Consider the following 7,308-nt stretch of genomic DNA (forward strand, 5'->3'; position numbering starts at 1 on the left):
TCGTACTTTTTGGAGAAATGTCCTCTGATCTGATGAAACAAAAATAGAACTGTTTGGCCATAATGACCATCGTTATGTTTGGAGGAAAAAGGGGGAGACTTGCAAGCCGAAGAACACCATCCCAACTGTGAAGCAAGTGGGTGGCAGCATCATGTTGTGGGGGTGCTTTGCTGCAGGAGGGACTGGTGCACTTCACAAAATAAATGGCATCATGAGAAAGGAAAATTATGTAGATATATTGAAACAACATCTCAAGACATCTGTCAGGAAGTTAAAGCTTGGTCGCAAATGGGTCTTCCAAATGGACAATGACCCCAAGCATACTTTCAAAGTTGTAGCAAAATGGCTTAAGGACAACAAAGTCAAGGTATTGGTGTGGCCATCACAAAGCCCTGACATCAGTCCCATAGAAAATGTGTGGGCAGAACTATAAAAGCGTGTTCGAGCAAGGAGGCTTACAAACCTGACTCAGTTACACCAGCTCTGTCAGGAAGAATGGGCCAAATTAACCCAACTTATTGTGGGAGGCTTGTGGAAGGCTACCCGAACCGTTTGACCCAAGTTAAACAATTTAAAGGAAATGCTACCAAATACTAATTGAGTGTATGTAAACGTCTGACCCACTTGGAATGTGATGAAAGAAATAAAAGCTGAAATAAATCGAATCAAATCCAAGTTTATTTGTCACGTGCGCCGAATACAACAGGTGTAGTAGACCTTACAGTGAAATGCTTACTTACAGGCTCTAACCAATAGTGCAGAGTGAAAAAAAAAAGTATGTGTAGGTAAGTAAAGAAATAAAACAACAGTAAAAACACATTTAAAATAAGAGTAGCAAGGCTATATACAGAAATAAAAGCTGAAATAAATCGAATCAAATCCAAGTTTATTTGTCACGTGCGCCGAATACAACAGGTGTAGTAGACCTTACAGTGAAATGCTTACTTACAGGCTCTAACCAATAGTGCAGAGTGAAAAAAAAAAGTATGTGTAGGTAAGTAAAGAAATAAAACAACAGTAAAAACACATTTAAAATAAGAGTAGCAAGGCTATATACAGAGTAGCAAGGCTCTGAGCAAGGCCTGAGCAAGGCTCTAAGAGTAGCAAGGCTATATACAGAAATAAAAGCTGAAATAAATCGAATCAAATCCAAGTTTATTTGTCACGTGCGCCGAATACAACAGGTGTAGTAGACCTTACAGTGAAATGCTTACTTACAGGCTCTAACCAATAGTGCAGAGTGAAAAAAAAAAGTATGTGTAGGTAAGTAAAGAAATAAAACAACAGTAAAAACACATTTAAAATAAGAGTAGCAAGGCTATTATTTTAGTCAGGCTTATTGAGGTAGTATGTACATGTGTGTATGGTTAAAGTGACTATACATATATGATGAACAGAGAGTAGCAGTAGCCTAAAAAGAGGGGTTGGCGAACAGTCTCTCTACTGTTATTCTGATATTTCACATTCTTTTTAAATTGTACCCCTTTTTCTCTCCAATTTCGTGGTATCCAATTGTTGTAGTAGCTACTATCTTGTCTCATTGCTACAACTCCCGTACGGGCTCGGGAGAGACGAAGGTTGAATGTCATGCGTCCTCCGATACACAACCCAACCAAGCCGCACTGCTTCTTAACACAGCGCGCATCCAACCCGGAAGCCAACCGCACCAATGTGTCGGAGGCTACACCGTGCACCTGGCAACCTTGGCTAGCGCGCACTGCGCCCGGCCCGTCACAGGAGTCGCTGGTGCGCGATGAGACAAGGAGATCCCTACCGACCAATCCCTCCCTAACCCGGACGACGCTAGGCCAATTGTGCGTCGCCCCACGGACCTCCCGGTCGCGGCCGGTTACGACAGAGCCTGGGCGCGAACCCAGGGACTCTGATGGCACAGCTGGCGCTGCAGTACAGCGCCCTTAACCACCCGGGAGGCCTGATATTTCACATTCTTAAAGTGGTGATCCTAACTGATGTAAAACAGGGAATTTTTACTGGGATTAAATGTCAGGAATTGTGAAAAACTGAGTTTAAATGTATTTGGCTAAGGTTTATGTCAACTTCTGACTTCAACTGTGTATACAGTATCCGTATGTTAGGAGAGTGGGGCATGAACAAGTGTCTCTTTCTATCCACAACTGTTATTCTCCAACCAGTGACCACTGTAATCTATTTAATACTGTGAGGTTTTGAGTCATGTCCATTACACTCCTTTCCTTGCCTCCAAAACGGAAAAAATAATAAACACCCACGTGTGAAGCTGGCTTGTGTTCATCGGGTCAAATGGATCCCCAGCAAGTGGATCATATGGGTTTAGTGCACCTCTCTGTGGACAATAATCTGCAGTCACTTAGATGGGGCCATAATCTTGAATGAGATCCAAATGGATTGCAGAGATCTGTCAGTTTCAGCATGTTAGCCTCTTTTAAAAGGCCCACTCTGGTTTTCCCTCTAATAGGCAACTCTCATGGACCGTTACTGAAAATAAACCAGTGATCTCTTACAGTTGGCCCTTTGAGTGATGTGAGAGCTGACTTAATTTACCATCATTGCTGTATTCATGTTAATGTAGCCCAGTATTAGACGGTTTAACAGAAACAAGGCTCCTCTGATAAGTACAGTATTAGCACTAAATCAGGAATTAACCTGGGTGTAACAAGCACATGTATGCCCTCTGTGCCCCGAGCTAATGATGTAAACCAACATGAAGTGAAAGTGTTAGTTTCCCACACATCCAGTAATCAGGTACATGTATTCCGATTACAAAAATCTGTAATCAATTACGTTACCAGCAACAACAACAAAAAATAATCAGATTACAGATACTTTTGAAAAACTAGGTGATTACTTACTAATTCAGAAAGAGTGTTTACGAGAAAAAAAAGTTCCATTACTGATTATGCTTGTGGACAGGTAACTAGTAACTTTTAAAGATTACATTTAGAAAGTAATCTACCCAACCCTGCACCCAGTGATGCCATTGACCTCTAGGTGTCCCTAGTGCTCCTTACGCCCTGCCCTCAGCCTGCTGTTAGTCAGAACACTGCAAATGATCTTCCACTGAGTAACACATTGACTCAAGGCCAGGTTGAGTCGATGTTCAGTAATGCCCTAGGTTATGCTCACAGCTAACGTGACCTGTTCAAATCTTATGGAACAACAACTAAACTCAACAAAAAAAAGAAACATCCTCTCACTGTCAACTGCGTTTATTTTCAGCAAACTTAACACGTGGAAATATTTGTATGAACATAAGATTCAACAACTGAGACAAACTGAACAAGTTCCACAGAACAGAAATGGAATAATGTGTCCATGAACAAAGTGTGGGTCAAAATCAAAAGTAACAGTCAGTGTCTGGTGTGTCCACCAGCTGCATTAAGTACTGCAGTGCATCTCCTCCTCATGGACTGCACCAGATTTGCCAGTTCTTGCTGTGAGATGTTACCCCACTCTTCCACCAAGGCACCTACAAGTTCCCAGATTTCTGGGGGGAATGGCCCAAGCCCTTACCCTCCAATCCAACAGGTCCCAGACGTGCTCAATGGGATTGAGATCCGGGCTCTTCGCTGGCCATGGCAGAACACTGACATTCCTGTCTTGCAGGAAATCACACACAGAACGAGCAGTATGGCTGGTGGCATTGTCATGCTGGAGGGTCATGTCAGGATGAGCCTGCAGGAAGGGTACCACATGAGGGAGGAGGATGTCTTCCCTGTAACGCACACCCTTGAGATTGCCTGCAATGACAACAAGCTCAGTCCGATGATGCTGTGACACACCGCCCCAAACCATGACGGACCCTCCACCTCCAAATCGGTCCCGCTCCAGAGTACAGACCCCGGTGTAACGCTCATTCCTTCGACAATAAACGCCAATCCGACCATCACCCCTGGTGAAACAAAACCGCGACTCGTCAGTGAAGAGCACTTTTTGCTAATCCTGTCTGGTCCGGCGACGGTGGGTTTGTGCCCATAGGCAACATTGTTGCCGGTGATGTCTAGTGAGGACCTGCCTTACAACAGGCCTACAAGCCCTCAGTCCAGCCTCTCTCAGCGTATTGCAGAGCACTGATGGAGGGATTGTGCGTTCCTGGTGTAACTCGGGCAGTTGTTGTTGCCATCCTGTACCAGTCCCGCAGGTGTGATGTTCGGATGTACCGATCCTGTGCAGGTATTGTTACACGTGGTCTGCCACTGCGAGGGCGATCAGCTGTCCGTCCTGTCTCCCTGTAGTGCTTTCTTAGGCATCTCACAGTATGGACATTGCAATTTATTGCCCTGGCCACATCTGCAGTCCTCATGCCTCCTTGCAGCATGCCTAAGGCACATTCACGCAGATGAGCAGGGACCCTGGGCATCTTTCTTTTGGTGTTTTTCAGAGTCAGTAGAAAGGTCTCTTTAGTATTCTAAGTTTTTATAACTGTGACCTTAATTGCCTACCGTCTGTAAGCTGTTAGTGTCTTAACGACCGTTCCACAGGTGCATGTTCAATAATTGTTTATGGTTCATTGAACAATTATTGGAAACAGTGTTTAAACCCTTTACAATGAAGCTCTGTGAAGTTATTTGGATTTTTACGAATTTATCTTTGAAAGACAGGGTTCTGAAAAAGGAACGTTTCTGAGTTTAGTTTCTGCAAGAGTGGAATGCTCTCTCCCCTGAAGAGTTCCTCCAATGCATGTACTTAACTTCAATTAATTTGTGTTAACTCCCAGCATTAAGCAGGGCTAATGACTGAGCGAGTGAGTGCACTGTCATTACCTTGCTTTGCTTGACATCAAATGGCAATTGATGGCCCTCACTGAAAAGTACAGTAATGCACAGATTTGGGGGTTGATGAGCAAAAGCTAAAGCAGGAAGCACCAGTGACTCAGTCAGTAAAATAATGGCCAGATGAAGCAGATGCAAAGCTACAGGACTGTTTTGCTAGCACAGACTAGAATATGTTCCGGGATTCTTCCGATGGCATTGAGGAGTACACCACATCAGTCACTGGCTTCATCAATAAGTGCACCGAAGACGTCGTCCCCACAGTGACTGTATGTAAATCACCCAACCAGAATGGATTACAGGCAACATACTCACTGAGCTAAAGGGTAGAGCTGCCACTCTTCAAGGAGCGGGAGCTTATACGAAATCCCGCTATGTCCTCCGACAAACCTTCAAACAGGCAAATTGTCAATACAGGACTGAGATTGAATCGTACCACTCCGGCTCCGACGCTCATCGGATGTGGAACGGCTTGCAAACTATTCCAGACAACAAAGGGAAGCACAGCCGCGAGCTGCCCAGTGACACGAGCCCACCAGACGAGCTAAATTACTTCTATGTTCGCTTTGAGGTAAGTAACACTGAAGCATGCATGTGAGCATCAGCTGTTCCGGACGACTGTGTGATCACGCTCTCCGTAGCCAATGTGAGTAAGACCTTTTAAACAGGTCAACATTCACAAGGCCGCAGGGCCAGACGGATTACCATGACGTGTTCTCTGAGCATGCGCTGATCAACTGGCAAGTGGCTTTACTGACATTTTCAACCTGTCCCTGACTGAGTCTATAATACCAACATGTTTCAAGCAGACCACCATAGACCATGTGCCCAAGAACACTAAGGTAACCTGCCTAAATGACAACCGATCCGTAGCACTCACATTTGTAGCCATGAAGTGCTTTGAAAGGCTGGTGATGGCTCACATCAAGACCATTATCCCAGAAACCCTAGACCCACTCCAATTTGCATACCGCCCCAACAGATCCATAGATGACGCAACCTCTATTGCACTCCACAGTGCCCTTTTCCACCTGGACAAAAGGAACACCTATGTGAGAATGCTATTAATTGACTACAGCTCAGCGTTCAACACCATAGTGCCCTCAAAACTCATCACTAAGCTAAGGACCCTGGGACTAAACACCTCCCTCTGCAACTGGATCCTGGACTTCCTGACACCTGACCCCAGGTGGTAAGTGTAGGTGGTAAGTGTAGGTGGCAACACATCCACCACGCTGATCCTCAACACGAGGGCCCCTCAAGAGTGCATGCTAAGTCCCCTCCTATACTCCCTGTTCACTCATGACTGCATGGCCAGGCACAACTCCAACACCATCATCGAGTTTGCCGATGACACAACAGTGGTAGGCCTGATCTCCGACAATGATGAGACAGCCTATAGGGAGTTCAGAGACCTAGCCGTGTGGTGCCAGGACAACAACCTCTCCCTCAACATGATCAAGACAAAGGAGATGATTGTGGACTACAGGAAAAGAAGGACCGAGCAAGCCCCTATTCTCATCGACAGGCAGCAGTGGAGCAGGTTGAGAACTTCACGTTCCTTGGTGTCCACATCACCAACAAACTATCATGGTCCAAACACATGAAGACAGTTGTGAAGAGGGCATGACAAAGCCTACTCCCCCTTAGGAGACTGAAAAGATTTGGCATGGGTCCTCAGATCCTCAAAAAGTTCTACAGCTGCACCATTGAGAGCATCACTGGTTGCATCACTGCCTGGTATGGCAACTGCTCAGCTTCCGACCGCAAGGCACTATAGAGGTTTGTGCGTACGGCCCAGTACATCACTGGAGCCAATCTTCCTGCCATTCAGGACCTCTATACGAGGCAGTGTCAGAGAAGGCCCAAAAAATTGTCAAAGACTCCAGCCACCCTGGTCATAGACTGTTCTTTCTGCTACCGTATGGCAAGCGGTACCGGAGCACCAAGTCTAGGTCCAAAAGGCTTCTTAACAGCTTCTACCCACAAGCCATAAGACTGCTGAACAGCTAATCAAAGGGCTACTCAGACCCCTCTTTTACGCTGCTGCTACTCTCTGTTTATTATCTATGCATAGCCACTTTAACTCTACCTACATGTACATATTACCTCAATTACATCGACTAATCGGTGCCCCCGCACATTGACTCTGTACCAGTACCCCCTGTATATTGCCTCGCTATTGTTATTTTACTAATTATGTTTAATTATTTGTTACTTTTATTTTCTATTTTTTACTCATCTCTATTTTACTTAACACTTGTTTTCCTTAAAACCTCTTAAAGCATTGTTGGTAGGTCTTGTAAGTAAGCATTTCACTGTATTCGGCGCATGTGACAAATAACATTTGATTTGATTTAACATTACATTTCTTCCATACATTGTGGAAGGATAACCAACCTTCCAATTAATGGCAATGCATTTATTAGCCACTATCAATGCTAGGTTACACAGTTTATTCTGATAACAGTCTCCAGTTTCAACATTTCCAAGCAAACAAAAAACGGTAGAAGGGAGAATCTGTAGACATGCTGAGATA

The sequence above is a fragment of the Oncorhynchus mykiss genome, chromosome 25 (genome assembly GCF_057628025.1).
Source record: "Oncorhynchus mykiss isolate SJ-2025 chromosome 25, ASM5762802v1, whole genome shotgun sequence".
Taxonomy (NCBI): domain Eukaryota; kingdom Metazoa; phylum Chordata; class Actinopteri; order Salmoniformes; family Salmonidae; genus Oncorhynchus; species Oncorhynchus mykiss.